The 18618-nt window shown below is 42.8% G+C and overlaps 1 protein-coding gene across 1 annotated transcript in view; it reads right to left on the reverse strand.

Annotated features, from left to right (window-relative positions):
* The window catches only part of BZW2 (basic leucine zipper and W2 domains 2), a 55833-nt gene extending 37219 nt beyond the window's left edge, over window positions 1-18614 (reverse strand). The window contains exon 1 of the mRNA XM_014937697.1: window positions 18487-18614. The gene's annotated coding sequence lies outside the window, so the exon portion shown is untranslated. The remainder of the gene's footprint in view (window positions 1-18486) is intronic.
* Between the last annotated feature and the right edge of the window lie 4 nt (window positions 18615-18618).

Here is an 18618-nt window from a genome sequence, read left to right on the forward strand (position 1 = left end):
CATCAAGAAACTGCAGCCTGAGCCTGAACAAAGCCAACCCAGGGATCTACTCCTTTTATATTAGGAAAAAACCAGCATCACAGAAAGGGTTATTAAGCATTGGAATGGGCTGCCCAGGGAAGTGGTTGAGTCACCATCCCTGGAGGTATTTAAAGACGGATAAACATCACACTTAGAGATATGCTTTAGTGGTGATTTTATCAGAGTTAGGTTCATGGTTGGACTCGTAGGATCTGAAAGGTCCCTTCCAACCCAGGCAATTCCATGATTCTATCTATACAACAGCCCGGGATGTATCCACAATATTAATGACACCAGCTACTGCAAATGAGATTTTAAAGGGCTGTTGCCACCACAACAGTAGCCTGAATGATAATTTAAAATTTCCAAAAAGTGAATGCAATGCAAAAACTTTTTTTTTTTTTTTTTTAATCAAGAACACACCGACAACAGCACAGAAGTGATGGCTGGAGGTTGTAAATTCGGGGTGGCAGCATACAAACTCACACAGCACATTTGATTGCCTTGCAGCACAGCCTGCCTCTCAGGTGTCACGCAGCTATAAAGCCTTGAAATCATAAAAGAACTATTACATATATTCTCTGTTTTGAAAGGTACAGGATCGATGTAGGTCAAAGCCAAAGGCAAATTTTGAAACGCCAGCTAGAGAAGTTATAGCTGTTTCAGAGGAGTAAAGAGATCTTAAGGATGAGGACGGGTAGGAAGGAAATAGCCTCGAAAAGAAAACCCAAATCTCCAGTCAAACTTTTATCTTGCAGCCTAACATCCTCCAGGATTCGTAGGAATTGCCAGCAGGAAAGAGAGCAAGAGATGTGGAAATGATAGCTCCTCTGCACATTCCTTTCACAGACTCCACTCTTCCAGGGAACAGGAGAGGCTCAGCAATGGATGCTTCACTCTTGATTCTCCCTTTAGGATCCAGAAAACCTCTGGTAGAAAACTCACATGTTCAAATTACACATCCAAATACTTCTTATTTTATAAACATGTAAATCAGAAGCTGGGCTGACTCAAGCAGGAAATGACAGAGAGCAGCACAGAACCAGGCACCACACTCCAAAACGGGCTCATTTTCCTTAGAAAACCTCAAAATGCTTAAAGCTTGTTGATAACTAACTCGCAGCTACAAAATTCCTCAGAAAAATAAAAAAAGGCACGACTTAAAACAGCTTCCCAAATTCCACTCCCACTCTTGTTAACAGGCTTCTACTAAACAGATTCCTACTTAAAAAATGCATAAGTTATTGATTTGGTACATCCTCCTGAAACTGCTTGAAGTCCACAAGTTCAGCTTTCTCTACAGTTGCTTCTCATTTAGATGTTAAAGACCCTAAATGGTTAAAATAAAACCAAGAGACACCTACAGGTGTTCACATCTAGACATATGTGATATAGCAGTTCCTATAATCGACCAATCATCAAACAACTAAGAGAAACTGTAACAGATTTAATTAATAAAACCAGCATTAATTATTCAAATTAAGCAGGTCCACCTGCTCCAGATGGACCTGCTTTGGCAGGGGGGTTGGACTAGATGATCTCCAGAGGTCCCTTCCAACCCCATGTGATTCTGTGATTCTGTAATTATTAAAATTAATTTATAAAACCAGCCACAGATGAAGTATAAGTTCCTTCAGAGCTTTAGCAAGTTGGAACGTGCTTCACAAGTCCAGAAAATGTAGTCTTTTATCCATACCACAGGGAAATTCTTATGATGATTAACTCCTAAATTATTTAAAGCCTTGATAAGGCTGAAGTTTCTACCAAGCTAAAATACTGGAAGCATTCATTCTGGGAAGCATATTGCTCGAATTGGAAAAAATTAAAAAAACCTTTATCCAAACCAATACTGTTTTTCTAAGCATCATTTTACACTTCTTTTAACAGAAATCTCCGAATCATCTGAGATTCTTCAAGCATTAACATGCTCATGATGAATTCAAGAACAGTTGCTTCACAGCAGTGAAACTTCACTGCCCTACTTAGGGAAAGAAGGAAATCAGTGCCAGACAACATCAAAAAAAACCCCAAACCCAAATGTTTAATAAAAAAAAAAACCCTACCAAGATTTTATGGCTCTAGGTAGGCAGGGCACTGTGACAAGGGCAAGGGAGCCCATGGGGACAGGCAGTGACCCATTGGGCAGCCCAACGGTGGGCTCCATGGGATGCTGCTGCTGCGGGGACGGGCACCCGTGGTGTTTAATTGATGGGGTGTGCTGGGGAAAGCTGCCAGGGCCCCACCAACACAGCACCACCAGCTTTTGCAGGAACAGATGCTTGGCAGGAATGAGTTCCATCCCCTTCTCTCGCTCAGACATCAGACACAAGACAAGGAGCGCTCATCACAAAGTCAAAGGAAATAAAAGCATTGATGGGGAGAGTTTCTAGGAAGGAAAAACTCCAACCCAAATATCAAGGTCGATCCACACTGCTTTTTCCAGGGTCCTAAGTGTTGAGGACAGGACCAGAGCTCCATTTAGAAGCCACCTCTCCTCTCCCCTTCATTGCACATCTGGATTGCTGGCAAGACCAAGCCCCTACACTCGGTGAGATGTGATGGGTTTTCTTTATGCTGGTTAACTTGTGCTATTTCATCACCATTTTCCAACTCTTGCCCTTCATTCTTAAAACATAAGACTTTTTTTTTTTAAAGAAGTGACTAACTTCAGCCATGGAACAAATCAGCAGGAAGGGTGGCACTGCCAGCCGGAAAGTTTATCTTGCTATTTTGCCACCCAGGCCACCAGCAGAACTATGATGTTTATGAAATCTTTATCCCCAAACCCCCACTCAGTACAAACAGCGAAGCCAGAGCCAGGCTCTCACCACGTTAAAACCCCCTCACTGGTTTTACTGGCCCCACTCAGTACAAACAGTGAAGCCAGAGCCACGTTAAAACCCCCTCACTGGTTTTACTGCACAAACGACCTCAATGGCAACACCCAGGGACTAAGCAGTCGCATCACGATGCGCAGGGTAAATACTGAAACACGAGCTTGATTTATGTGAAAAAAGGATACTGCTAATCCACAGGTTTATTGCTGAAAAATACATCTTCTGTTATGGATTAATTTTGCTTATGACATTGCAGTACATGAAGCAACTAGATACCTACTGACCTTTGATTTCAGACTTGGAAGCCAGCCCCAGTCATCAGTGGCTGTCATGTGGAGAATCTTAAGATAGTGTTGTAGCAGGTTTTCCACACACACCAAATGCCCTGTTGTTCCCATAAGAGCCTTCCAGAGGCTTTGAAGCCCCTTAATCTTTCTTTTTTATTTTTGGTTGGTTGGGTTTGTTTTATAATCACAGGACAGTGTTTTTCCACAGTAAAGAGTAAGTGTCCACTCCAATAAAAGTACTTGTCCTTTATTAGTATGCCCACTGGGAGAGAGAAAACAAAAGAGATGAAACAAGTGGAATTGGTTTCATTCTGCAGCAAGTAAAAACAAATACCAAAAGAGAATGAAACTTAACCACACATTAAATAAAAAAATTAAAGATTGTGCTCAGGCAAGATTCTCCAGCCAAGAATTGTGTAACCCATGAGTAGTTATATCCAGCTGAGAAGTAAGTAAACCCAGACAAAAATGAGAGACTCACCAAAATGTGTATCATAAATCTCATCACCTAACTGCTAAAACTGGGATGTTTCTTGAAAAACAGCCAAAAACCCACTTCCATCAGTTAATGTACAATCCCACACCGCATGAGAGACCCAGCCCCACTGCACGTGTTTCAGGAGAGTGGGTATTTCTTAGGTCACTGACCAAGGATTTCTACAGAAGCAGCTCAGCTGAATAAGAACATAGGAACATGACAGCAACCTCCCACAAGCAAAGCACTCCAGATGCACTTTACGGGGTCAAGAGAACTGTAAATTGAACCACTGAGGCAATGCCTTCTGTGTCTCATAATCAGCAATCATACAAAATATGCATGAGTCATGGCACAGTCAGCAAAAAAAAAAACCACCAGAGAAAAATATCTTAATCACTGACAGGTGAAAATAGAACCACAGAATCATAGAATAGCTTGCGTTTGAAGGGACCTTTAAAGGTCATCTAGTCCAACCCCACTGGGATGAGCAGGGACATCTTTAACTAGATCAGGTGAACTGATCAAAATCTAGTTGAACTAGATCAAAATACAAGTCAAGAAAACGAAATTATATACTTGGGTTGACAGCCACAAAAAATTACCTTTCAGTAACAGTACCCTGAAATAATGGAGACAGTGTATGGCTACAGATCAGTTCATACCCTATTAACATTCATTTTAAGGTGATGGCTAATCATCCAGCTCCGAGCTTGCATGCCTTGCCAGCAGGAAAACTTCTTAGAAAAGAAGAAGGGGATGAAAAGCATCAGGGTCAGGTGAAATTAGAAAACAAGCAGAATACAGTATTCTTCCAAAGCTAATAAGGTTGTTTTTTTTTTTTTTTTCATATGCAAGACTCCAATTTTCATGGACTGTGCAGGTGTTAGAACAGGATTCTTGAATTCAGAGGGACGTTGGATGTGCTCTTTATCCTGAAAAATAAAACCACCTCAACCATTGCTGTAAGAGGAGATGTTGCTAAAGGAAAAATGGTGTAGGTGAAATTCTGCAAAAATTATTACAAAGCTACAGCTGCAATTTAGCTCAATCCTTCATTAATGTTTGGCAGAGGGAGTTGTACTAGCCACTGTTCACAGCACACCTGGAAGAAATCATTAATGGAGTTACTTTATAGGGTCCCCCTGAACCAGGTCTTTAACAAAACAGTAAATGCAAGTATTTGGAAGAAAATGTGTTAAAAAAAAAATTGCAAGAGAGTCTTCATTCCTAGCAACGAAGTCTGCCAGACACAAGGCAACACAAGAACAGCTCAGTAATGAAGGAGCAGCTTTTTCCTGCAGCGTACCGCTCCTCTGCTCAATCCAACCTGCTTCTCTATTGTTAATGTATCAGCCCACCGAAAGGTATCTTCTACGGTGTCGACCCTACTCATACAATTCAAATGCCACAACAATAAAACCAGAAGATGTACCACTTCCATTTCTCTTGCTGCATCAAAGCTCTGAGATCACCAGCGGCTCCAGAATACAGCATTGCAGCATTCAAAAACCCTTAAATTGTCTTCAAAATTACAAGGACCGAGCTTAAAAATAAATAAAAAAAAATAATACAAAGTGTGCATTGCCCAGAAAGCAATGCCTCCCAGTTGCTACCAGTTTACTATTTCGTGAACTAAATACAGTAATGGGAGGAGGGGTGTATTAATAGCCAGCACCTCTTACACACTTGCAAGCAGCAAAGGCTGTGGCTTTAATAAACCGACAACCGCTGTAAGCAGTAAAGCAAGTTTTAACTTAGAACTCCCTCATTATTTCTTCAAAGCGTGTAGAAGGGAAAGGAGCTCACTAAATTAACACATGGCTTTTTACCTGCAGGATGGTGAGTCAGCCTCCAGATACCTGCATTCTGATATTTCTGGCTAAAAACTGATGGCACATAGAGCCAGCAGTGGAAACACACAATGCCTTGCACCATGTCAACTATTCCAAACACACCAACTAACACTCTGTTACACCAACTATGCTTGTTAGCAGCATGCACTTGGATGGAAAAGGAGTCCGTAACTGACTTTCATCACTCTGCATCCCAAAAGCGGTCCCATATTCCCCGCGGCTGTGGCCGCCTCCTCCTGGGAACAGGCAGAACATTTTGATAGAACACACTAATTTTGGTGAACAAATTCCTGGAGCGGGGGATAAAAGCAGTCAACGCTCAGATTGCTTCAACCTGCAAAGAATTATTTTCTAGGCAGTGACAGCCACAATCCCTCTCAGACCAAGCCGAGATCGTTCTATAGTCATTCATATCCACAAGTTGACTATTAAAAAAAGGATCAACAAAAAAAAACCCTCCACCAAGGAGTGGATGGCACGGGGTGCCTACACAATCAACTATTATCCTGGGTGAGTCAGAGGAATAGCTATTCCAGGCTGGGCACGCAGAGGGGGGCACACACTTGCTGTGCTACCCACCGCTTGGCAGCTCACGTACCAGCGCTCCCAAAGTCATCTCCTCACCTCTGCGTGGAAGCCTGAAAGCTCTCAGATGGATTCATGGAAGGAGAGTCTATCAAGGGGTATTAAACACAGGGATGATACAGCCTTCTAAGTAGAAAATTGCTTTAAGTATGACAAAAGCATGAAAGAAAGAAATGCAGCACCTTCATCTATCTATATTTTTATACTATTTCATCCTCCCCTTTGTTTTTGGTTTGGTTTTTTTTACACCTACCCAACTCCACAAGCCACTTTCAGAGACCAGACTCTGGACCAAAGGCCAGTTTCTCAGTAAGCCAAGCTTGCTTGTGCTAACAAGGTCAGGTAACTTTTAGGCATCATGTGTCCCACGTAGCTCCATCTCCCTCTGCACTTCAAGAAAGGCTGCCTTTGAAATCCACCAAAGCACGAGACAAGCGTTCCTCACCCATGACAGCATTCCCCACTCGGAAGGATTATGATGACAGCGCTGAGAATGCCACTGGGTGACAATTCAGTGACACCAGGTGACGAGAAGAAGCAAACAAAACCCCTGAGAGGACTGACCTGGGGCAGCATGTTGTAGTGCTAATTTTGTAGGAGGACCTAAGCTCGCTTCGTTTGAGATGAGGGAAAACATTCAAATTATGTCTTCAGCAAGGAGAACACAAAACTTTGAGCCAGTCCGTCCAGAATACTGGGATTCAACCCACGTATTCCCAGTGACTGAAGATGCTCAGCATCGTGACAGCGAGACTGGTAATAGGAATTATATTGCTATTGTGATTGAGCTGTGAGCTGTGGATTGCAATTGCTTGATTTTGTTACATTACTTCCATTTCTATTGTGTTTTCAATATATTTTGTATCACTGCGAAATCAGATATCCCATGTAACATCAACTGTCTTCAGGTAAGTAAATTAGATATTAAACATCATATGCTCCACACGTGGAATAGCGAAAAGCTGTTCAGGGAGTACTGGACCTTGACACTACTCACACACCAGAACAAATTGGGAGATCAGTTTTGGTTTGGTAACCAAAAAGCTCAAATGTTAAATCTATCAAGTATGGCAAAGTTTCCTCTATTTTGATATTCCACGCATGGACACAGTCATGGAAGTGCTCAAAACCCCACACCTTCTCTCCAAATCAACAGTTCACCTTTTCTTAATCTTCTTCCAAGCTGTATCTGGATTTAAGTGACATTAAATGCAACACTTAACTGAAAATATAATTGCATAAAACCAAGAATATGTCTTAGTCAGTAAGCTAGATTCAGATGACTCTGAAGTCCGTCAAACTAACCCAAAGAATTCATACTCCATCTAGAAACACAGCATTGCAAGCAATGGCTGTCATGAATGCATCTTGATAGATTTGCTCCTCAAAAAGATATATTTGTAAGGAATTTTAATCATAATTGCAATCAGATGAAAACTCAGTTCTCAAAAATACATTTATATACACAGGTGGCTAGAGTCAGAATTCAGAAACATTGCCATGAAAGGAAGTCAAATAAAGTAGCAATATAAATCACCCAAGCTAGAAAAAAACATAATAGAGTAATTAGCCTGTTGATTAACTAATTTGTATCAATTTTCCAGTATTAGCATCATGTGCTAACAGCATAATCAGATTACAAAAAGCTAGAAGCAGCTAGTCAGAGACATCTGCTTCACCCAGGCACGGAGCGGGGCAGGTATATAATATTTTTACCCCACTCCATGGCAGAGGCAGCAAATCCCCTCCATGGGCCGTGCCCTTTGGGCTGCAGCAGCTCCTCAAGCCCTTCGTGCCCACACAAGCACAGACAGATGTCCTTCAGCTCAGCTCAATGCAAAACCCAAGAAGTTAATTGATGCTATAGATTGTGAGGACCACCACCTATTTTGCTGCCTCCTAAAATGACTGACAATCAGCCAAGTCAAAACCTATATCCACTTTTCTCAACCAAACAGCCAACTGTCAGAACCCAAAAAACAGGGCTGCATTGGACCTAACCACATAAATGATTGAGAACAGACACCCTTGTCGGACCCTGTGATCGTTGCCTCTTTTCACCATCAATGGAGAAATGGAAACATTTCCAGAAAATAGCATATCTAAAATTTTCTGCTTGCTCATCTCAGGGTGTGATCTTAACGGAGTCTCTTGTGAACAGCTCCACAGCTTCAGCCTTAGGCACTTTTCAGATATTTGAACAAGATCAAGCTTCCTCCATCACTTTCTGCAACAGAAATTCACACCCACAGATCGGCAATCCATGTGAAAGCAAACTCAGAGACAACTCAATGACGATTAAAAACATCTCGGGCAGAGTTAAAATTTTAATTATGCACCCAAAATTAACAATGGGACAATTATTAACGGTATATTATTGAGTTCTACAGTTAATTCAGTAGACCTGCTTGTTTACCTTTCTGAAACGATTCACAGAATTCCCACTGTTGGCTAAGAAGTTCCAAAATCCAGCGTAACCACAAATACGCTGAGAGAACAAGCTCAGCACGAGACCACAGCCACTCACCCGCACCCAACGCCAAGCATTACTGCAGGGGTTATGGATTTCTAACCAGAATAGGTTTAATATCTTTTTAAAAGACCACAAAACATCACACCACCAGGCTTCCCTGGGCAGAAAAAGCACACATCCGCTTGGCGGTTGTTTGGGCTGTGTCAACGGTCAGCTCCGCACAAGGATATTTGACATTATTAATAAAAGGAAATCTATTTTCTTCTTTACAGCATCATTGTTTGTGCGCTGGAAAGGCCAGTATCAGCAACTACTTTAGCAGATAACCTAATAAAGGTCTCACAGAATGGATGGCTGTAGGTGTGTGCGTACATATGGACATCCAGGAGAGTAAGAATGCCAATAAAAGCTACATTAGATTTCTACAAGGACGCAAGGTATGAGAAATTTAAAAGATTTATGGGTAAGACAGCTAAAGGATTGCTTTTTAATTTTTCCTGGACTGAGAAAACCCAATGAAAGGCTTGGCTGGTTTCTCTGAGGATTTCAGAAAGACACGCCAGGTAACCGAGGGCTCTTGCATGCGGATCTAGAAAAGGATTCTACAAAATACCTTAACTTCCCGTGAAAAGGAGGCATGCACCTTTCACTGCTACGTTTTAAGAAGTGAACTGATGCTAAATTCCAAAACGTAGTAGATGTCTGGTCATAGATACAGCCAAATTTAAAGTGAAGGAACTGACCGTTAAAGCCCATGCAGGGCTACGCATTTGCATCCCCCCTAGAATGTTGCTCTGCCTAGTTTGGTACGCTCTGTAGAGCTGAAAAACTAGAAAAACTGGCATATGCTCTTTGCTAATGGAAGATAAAATGCAAAGGTAACAGAAGTGCCAACCTAAATCTATTTTTTTTTAAATCTAAAATAAAAGAAAGCAGATATTCAATATGACTCTCAGTCAGGGGCTTTGCAATAGTTGGTAATTTTCCTCTATTTTGACAATGATGCTAAAACAGAGTTGATACTTCAATTAAGAATACGTTGATATGAACTTTTATTAACTAATTGCTGAGAAAAGTGTTTTAGGTAGCTATTCAATAATCTAATAACTTGGTTATTAACAGGTCCTGAGTAATTTATACTGGGATTAAAAAAAAAAAAAAAAAAAAAAAAAACCAAAAACCAAACCAAACAAGGATGTTGAAAAGAACAAATGGGGAACACCTTGGTCTACACTACAAGGACAGTCCCCTTTTCCCATCACTGACACATTGCTCTCCTTCAGCTTCAAAAGATTTTTTGGGGATAGTCTCCTCATACCATAACACTGCTTTTGCAGTGGTGATGCCTACCGGGTCAGACCGAAAAAGTCGATGACAAGACAAGGGAAATGGGGAAAGAATCAGGTCTTCCCGTACCCAGGAAATAAAAGCAACTCCAGGAGGGCACTAAGGTACTAAACTAACCCCAGCATCGAACAGGCTACCCATGAAATGCTTTGGCTTGACACATTTGGCTTCAGGGAGCTGTGGATCACTGCTTATGGATGAAAGTTCAAGAATTGCACACCTTCATCACATGAGAGACCCGGCAGTCTGACACCTCGATGATTTAACAGCTTAGGTCACCAAACAACCAGTCCACTATCGCACTTGGATCTCAGAGGCACAACAGCAACCCAAATAAATTGGCACTGGGAAGAAGACACCATGACTTTTCAGCATACACCAATACATATTTTAACAGGCATACAAGAATTGAAAATGTAAAGCCTTTCCCTCGGCTCCTTTGGAAGAGTAAATTCTGTCTTCCTTTCTCTAACTCAAGGAAAAGTCTTCTAATAAGGTTGCACAAAACCAGATAGCCAAACTGACAACCTGGCAAAAGACCTCACCCACATACTTGAGCAGGAGAAGGAGGTGTTTCCCTGTGCTGGGAAGGGACCTCAGACTGATGGACAGGATACTCAATCTCAAGGGCAGAGCCAAGGATTTGGGCAGCCCTGGGGACATACTGACTGGAGTCTCTTCTGGCCACAAAAGTAGGGAAAAAACCCTCTCGGACAGAAAATGGGAATCAACAGCACAACACTGGGCTTCCAAAGCACTGGCTGATGGTTTGGGGATCCTCAGGTCTTGGTCACAGGAAACCATGCATTAATATAACACCTCAGAGAGAAGGGAGACTACCAGGCTTCAGGAGCAACCTCAGAGAGGTGCAGAGACACGGCACAAAACCAGCAACAGGACTCCAACCAAACTCATCGATATTGGCTCGTACAGGGAAGGTTGCAGTTGGAGAAGAAACTCACCATCCCCTCTTCTTTTTAAAGGGTTGGCTTCTCCTTGAGTATTTAAAATAAATAACATATGTTATAGTTAAAGCAGACCTCAGAGAGAAGGGAGACTACCAGGCTTCAGGAGCAACCTCAGAGAGGTGCAGAGACACGGCACAAAACCAGCAACAGAACTCCAACCAAACTCATCAATATTGGCTCGCACAGAGAAGGTTGCAGTTGGAGAAGAAACTCACCATCCCCTCTTCTTTTTAAAGGGTTGGCTTCTCCTTGAGTATTTAAAATAAATAACATATGTTATTTTTCTAATTTCCTATTGCTTGAGGCATGAAAGGGTAGTGAAAATAAATGACTAGCCCTGTATCTGCTAATGCTCAGTAACACATTACGAAGATTTAACCTCCTGTGCCTTAGAAGAAAAATGACTAACATATAACTCGAATGCACTGAATGAGTATTTCCTCTTAGAAAACATTTCCAGAGAAGTAGGGGATTTTATTTATGGAAACAAAATCTAAAATGATCACTTAAGCTTACAAATTACAAACTGCTGAACTGCTTAGACTTCTTTTTCTGTATGAAAAAAAACCACATTTAAGGAAAACACACGAAACGGTGGTTATTAAACTAAGTACAACCCCAAAAAAGCCATATTTAATTGTTCCTGCAGTACTTGAAGGAGCTGTAGAAGGGTGTAACTCATTGGAATTCAAGACATCACAGGAGATGCTTCCTTCCTGTGTCCTGACCAACCTCTCTGTCCCAGACTGTCTAGCATTTTCCTTGCCTGACCTGTCTCTCCTCAACTCACATTCTCACCAGAGGTAATCCATCCTTTTTACAGGCTGACTAAAAGCAATAACCTTTGTCCGCTACTATGAGTCTGCAATAACTACAAGCCATCTCTACACAAAACTTCTCCATCTGACCTAAGAATAACTCAGCTTTTGCAGAGCAAATCCTCATATAGGAGTCTAAAACATGCCTATGTATTAAGTACTCAATGAAATTTAGAATTCCTGCAGAAAAATCTATGTGAATACTACGGCAAATCCACATATGTAATTTCAAAAGCTCTTAGATGCATAGCAACAAACAGCTCTTATAGACAAAGTCCCTATTACTGTAGGAATTACTATTGATTTACTTCCTGGAAACATTTTCCTGACTTCTGGGAATTTAAAAACCAAAATACGTAACTTGACAAAAGACTGTTTGTTTTATATGGCACATGAGAGGAAGTTTTTTTGCTATATTAAAACGTAGCTAGCGATAAAAGCATCTCTAAAGATGGAGTGGGAACAAGACTGAACAACAGGGAAAAAAATGCTCGTGCCACCTGTATCAGCCATTGCCTGGGTTTCAGCTTCTGCACCGACTCATGACCACCTTCTATCTTAACTACTTTCCTTCCCTTTGCCTAGGGAGTGTGTACTGATCACCTCCTCGTCCTGCAGTCTGATTTACCGTTGATCTCAGCTGCCACTCGCACCCATCCAACCCCACGGCAGAACTGATCCCAGCCAGAAGCTTTACCAGCAAGAGCTCACAAATACCTGGCTTCCTTCCTATTGTGTCTGCACCACACAACCACACCACACCACCACGCTTTATGGGAGACCAAAGCTATTCAACCCTAAACCTCAAGTGTTTGGTTCTGCTTTCAGCTCCACCGCAGGTAAGAACCTCGAGGACCATGACGCTGCCACACACGTGGCCCCCACACCACTGTACCCAGCCCTTCACTCACAGCACTCTATTCTCCTTCTTATTTTGGAATAGCTTTTATTTTGATTTTGCCATCTCTTATGAGATCTACAGCTGCATTTAAGATGTATGATACAGCAAGTTGAAAAGGGTTTTCAGGCATGCCAGAATATTATTGCACTCCACAGACGACTCTCTTTAGGGAGAAGCAGTAGATTATTTTTTTTTTTTTCCCCATTTTTTTCCATTTGTCAAATTTTCCTCTCACACACCAGCGGTACCTCTGTGATCCCTGCGTATTGTAGTTATCTTTGAAGAGATAATTACTATTTTAAATTAACACGTCCGTATTGCCGCGTCGAGGGGAGTACTCATATTTAATCAAAAATAGATCACACAGAAAAAAGAAATCAAATCCGCCGTTTAAGGGGCACCGGTGGCAGTTCACCAGTGAGATTTATTGCAGGTGACATCAGAATGGAATTACTTTAGGCTCAGGCAGTGAGGACAGATACAGGCAACAGCCTATTACCTTATGTGCAACACAGACAAAAGAATTCTTCCATTTGAACAGGAGGAATCAGGGACAGAAATTAAAATGATGTCTCTTAAGGCAATCTGAATTTAATAGCACATATCCATAATCTTATTCCTCTGTCCTAAACAATCACCTTATGCCTGCAAACAGGTACATATATCTGTACATGAACGTGAGCATTGTGTGAGCAGAGTTTAAATAAACTTATATTAAGAAATTACTCACGGATTAGATCTAATTAGGTATGTTTAACCCAACTGCCCCCACCTTTCTTCACCAGATAAAAGGTTTGATTGTCACTAACTGCTGCTGACGCATCACACTCCCAGGGACTTGATTTTTCCCAGCACCACACGATTCCCAAAAGCTGGAGTGGGGTCTATACGTGCTGTAAAGTTTTTCAAAGTTCTTCTACGTGGAGACATATTTCCTTTACAGCTTGATGTAATTTTGTTTACTTTACAGCTCTGAAGCTTTGAAATTATTTTAGCAACACCTGTCTGAAAAGCCACTGCAAATCAACTCTTACAGAAACCATGCTAAGCTTAAGTTGGAAAGAACTTAGTCTTGCAAAGGTGCTCAGCAGCCACTAAGCACATCTCAGTCCTCCATCAGCAAAAAGCTGCTGCTTCTCTTACACTCACAAAAAAAGATATTAAGGTACTTACCTCTCTAACTACCTGGGATTCATTTGCATAAAAATTTGTTTAAAGCTTGAATTTTTCTTAATCAAAAAAAATCATAATGACTTAAAGTCTCATATGAAAAACAAAAAAGGTGTGTTGTCTGAGCAAGCTGTTTGTGTAAGGACCATCTAGAACAATTAAGAGAACAGGAAATCAACCTGCAAAGGGGCAACTTGTGGGTTTTTTTCCCTAAATTACAGATCCAGTGGTGAGTATATCAATGGAGCAAGGGATACACATATATGGCTTTGTTATGAAAATAAGGCTCATTTTCTTTAAAGCAAGTTTTAACCAGGTAGTACAAATACACATTTATCTAAGGCATTCACATCATCCTCATCATCACCATACCTGAGGGCCTCAAAATTCCTTCTTTGCACCATCAACCCTGCCTTTCTGTGGGAAGAGTATGTGGGTGTTTCTTTGCACAATTAGCAGTTAAAGATATACACAAAAATAAAAGCATATACACAAAAAACACGCTTTGCAGCCAATACAAATAACCTCTTGAGCACTTTAAAGGAATCTCTACAGATGGCTACATTCTGGGTGCAGAACCACCAAAGCTGGCCCTGCTCAGTCAGATCAGGTCTAGGAGCAAACCACCACCACCCGTGCTAAATCACACTAATAAGCCCTGTTTATTATGCTGTTATATGAACATTAAAGTCCCAGACTGGCACTTTGGCACCACTCTGTCCTGTATTTCCTGCTGAAGAACATGCTCATCTCGACACTGATTACCCAACAGTCTGGAGCAGACAATCCCTTGGAGGATACTTTGGTGTCCTTCTGTCCCATATGCTTGCAAATCCTTCAAGTCAGGGTTCAAGAAGAGGTGAAGAGGGCACCGGTCTCATCCGGCCAGACTTTGGATACAGCTAGAGTCAAATGCTGGGATTTGTTCCCGATTTTAAAGTGTGGAGAAAACCTAACTTTGTCCTATGAAAATCAGTACCAGATGGACATCTCTGTCCATCAGATGAGATGAGATTTGGATCCCTAGCTAGAGCAATATCCTGTCATTCACAGAATCACACGGGGTTGGAAGGGACCTCTGGAGATCATCTAGTCCAACCCCCATTTAAAGATAGACCTACTGTGTCTATCCTGTGCACACCAGTCTCTGCCTGCTTTCAGTCGGTCTCCAGTGGTCTTTTTATGATCTACCTTCTGGTACAACCCAAAACTTGACAACGTTGACAGATTAGATTATATCATAGGTCCAGTGGCTGTCCTGAGATCCAAATACACATGAAACCTAGAAAACCCTCCACTTACAGTAAAAAAAAAAAAACCAAAAAAAAAAACTTAAGGAAGTCAAAGAGCTATACAATGCAAATCAACTTGGGGGGAAACAGAAACCTACCCACATCTGAGAGGAAAAAACAGAAGATGTTTCTAGCAACAAAACACTCTTGAACTTGCATGAACTTGAAGTGATCTAAATGAATAATCCTATTAAATACTCCTCGCTTTGGCCAGGATATAGCTGTCAGGATTGGAGTAAACAAGACCAAAACCCAGTGGAGGTCTGTCTGAAAGGCTCAGCTCCATGTGAGGAGGTTTCCCATAGCCCAGGCTACACAGGAGACACAACTACTTTACACAAACACACTTGAGAACCATATGAAATGGCTTTTATATAGGAATGACTAAATAGACCTGACCCGAAACAGGAACTGGGAGTGTAGGGGTGGGGAATCAAATGAAACTGTTAAGTAGTAGGTTCAAAAAAAAGAATTAAAAAAATAAAAGTTCCTTTTTTAAGCATCTGTGAAAGCTGTATTCACAGGCTGCTGCAGACACAAAGTTCACCTAAATTCAAAGAACCCACCACAGGCTCTCAAATACAAAGGTAAACACAAAGGTACCACTTTTTGCTGAGAACGTTGAGAACCAGTGGGTCGGGAGTCAGGAGTGTAATTCGTAAGAATTATCAGTACCTGTTTGACCTATTCTTCTGTTTTTCCCTGGATAAAATGCAGTGGGTCAGACCAAGTCTCTGATCATGCCAAGCCCAGGCACAGGGGGTGGCTACAGGATCTTTGACCCAGGCTACCCTTAGTAGAGCAGCAGAGTACATGGTCATAATTCAAGCAAGCCTCCAAGACACAAGCAGAGGTGTCATTTGAGAAAGAGCAGTGTGAAACCAGTGAAACCAGTTCAGCATCTCCTTTTCCTCTCTTCCATGTCCAAACACTGAGAGTTTCAGGGTGCACTCTCCAAAGCATAAGGCTGTCTTTTCTCCCCTAGCTTGACCCCCCCCAAAAAGCTTATTGTTTTGTATATTCAGCAAAAGTGAGTATTACTCAATTAAAGAAATCCCTGTTATCTTCTTGCATGAATCTTGGTCTCAACAAGTGCAGAAAACATCAGGTGTTTAGGAACACCTACACATTGATTACAATTGCCATCATAAATTCCCACAAGCAGACCAGAACCAGCAAACCACCGGGGGGGAAAAATGGTGATTGTCACCACTGGTGACACCTGCTTCACAAATCAAAACTGTCTGATGTATCAACACATGACAAAATAGGGAATTATTTTATATGTAATACTTATCATTTGAAACCTAAACAATATATTGAGTCACAGTGAGGTCAACATTTCCTTCTCCCTCTGTAATACCCCAAATTTAAATTATTAATGACCACATGGTACTACAACTTAAATACGTGAAATGAACAGAAACAGCAGACGAAAAGGAAATGCATTAAGGGGCACAACACAAAGGCACAGAACATTTTCACGTTTCGGTTTCCCTGCCCTAACACAGACTCGGAAAAATCACTCACTGCCTCCGTGCTTCAAATTCTATACATAAAATGGAGGTGAGGCCACTCCATTACCTCATCGCCATCTCGCAAGGATAAACCAAAGATTGCGAAACGTCCGCAAACTACAGGACTGACAGTGGTACAAAAGCCTTCCATCAGGAAGGGGAAGAAAGGTTTTTAACTGGTCTTAAAGTATTTCATTACTCTTACAGACAGAGCTCTCCCGGAGTCTCAGTCACCGAGGGAGCTCCAGGGGAGGCTGCCAAGGAAAAATTGTGTTTGCCTGTTCACCCTGTGAACCGGGGTGCAATGACAGTAGTGACACTCTCACATTAAAAAAAAGAGGAATGTAATATGCATACTTTTGTACACTGAATGCCTGACACGGTTTGGTTTGTTTTTCTTTTTTGAAATATGAAAGCAAGTTTATGGGCTCTTGTTATTTAATAATGCCACAGAGATTATCAGCGTCCTGTATTATCACAAAATTTGTTCGCAGCGGGTAAAATTCACACCCTGCAGTGAACCAACAAAAGACCACTTAAACCCTAATCTCAGCCTTCACGGTTGAGCCAGTGACAGACTCCTGTTAGTGCTACACGGGGGTACCTTTCCGGACCAGAAAATAAAAAGCACTTTTGTCTTGAGGGCATTTCCTTCAAGGCAATTTTGGTTCCCCACCAAAAAAAAAAAAAAGTCAAGGGAGCCTGTTATAATCTGAAATCCAAAGCAGCCTCTCTGATTTACACTTGTTGATTCAAGTTAAACTAGATGGTGGTACATCCCTGGATTTCTGCGACTTCTGAAATCTCGGAAATGCACAGAATTAGATTGTTTTGCGATAAAATCACATCACATCTTGTGTTAGTACCCAAACAGTTATGAAAACACACCAGATTCAGAGAATGTCCTCTTCTACGACCGAGGAAGAAAACGATGGGACTTGACTATTTCTGAAAGTCAGCCGAGCAATTAATAAACGTGAAAAGGGAGAATAAGATTTAAAAGCGAGATTCCACGAAATAAGCAGCCACGAGACGAGCGGCAAGTACTAATAAGGAAAAAAAAAAACAACTCAGCTTGCTGACAGGGCTATGCCTTCAAAAATTAATTATAGGGAAAAACCGGTTATTTGAAAGAGCTGATATATAAATTTTACGCTGAGGAGTCGGACAAAGGAGGGTAAAAAGCACCTTCTGCTGCCTCCCTCCCTCCCGCACCAGCCGGGGCAGGGTCGGGGGATGCGGGACTCCCTCTGCCCCTCGCTGGGACCCTCCGGATCCCCCCGCGCCCACCCACGGCCGGCGGCGGCGGAAAGTTGGAGCCGGAACAAAGATGGTTTTTCCAGCCGGGGTTTAATTTTAGAAAGGCGCTAACAAAAGGCAACGGCTCCAAACCTTCCCCCCCCCCCTCCGGCTTCCCTTCCCCATCCCTCACAGCCTCCGGGAGACGCCACGCCGCCACACCACCGGGGCTTCCTTCGACCGAATAAACACCTTTTCCTGCCTGGTAAAAATAAAAATACACCCCCCGCCAATCCATACCATAAAAAGGAGAGAAAGAGCCCTCAGGGAGGGAGGGAGGGGAGGGCAGCCGGGCACCAGGTCTACCCAGCATCGGGTGCCAGCCCGCACCGCCCGTCCCGGAGGCTTCCAGCGGGCTCAGCAGCCCAGCCGCTTCCCCCCACCTCGCAGCGGCCGGGCAGGCGAGGGCGTACAACCCAACCCGTCGGGACGGCGGCGTTAACCACCCACCGGCACCCCCTCGCATCCCGCCCGGACCCGCCATGGCCGCCGCGCACAGGCCCCGCGCCTCGCCTCGCCGGGGCTACGGCGCCCGCCGGGGCTGAGGGAGACGCTCACCGCCCGAGGGCGGCCCGGCTGTGAGGGACCGACCGACCGACCGCTCGCCTGCCCGTTCGCCCTCCCGCCCGCCGGCCCGCACCTGTCGGGTGGTGTCGCGGTCCGGGGAGGGGAGGGCAGGCACAGTCAGCGGCGGCGGCGGCGGAGGGAGACAATGGAGGAGTGAAGGACAGAGACATTGACACACGGGCGCCGCTGCGGCCGCCCCCTCCGC

The sequence above is a fragment of the Calidris pugnax genome, unplaced genomic scaffold (assembly GCF_001431845.1).
Source record: "Calidris pugnax isolate Ruff unplaced genomic scaffold, ASM143184v1 scaffold11, whole genome shotgun sequence".
NCBI classification, from domain to species: domain Eukaryota; kingdom Metazoa; phylum Chordata; class Aves; order Charadriiformes; family Scolopacidae; genus Calidris; species Calidris pugnax.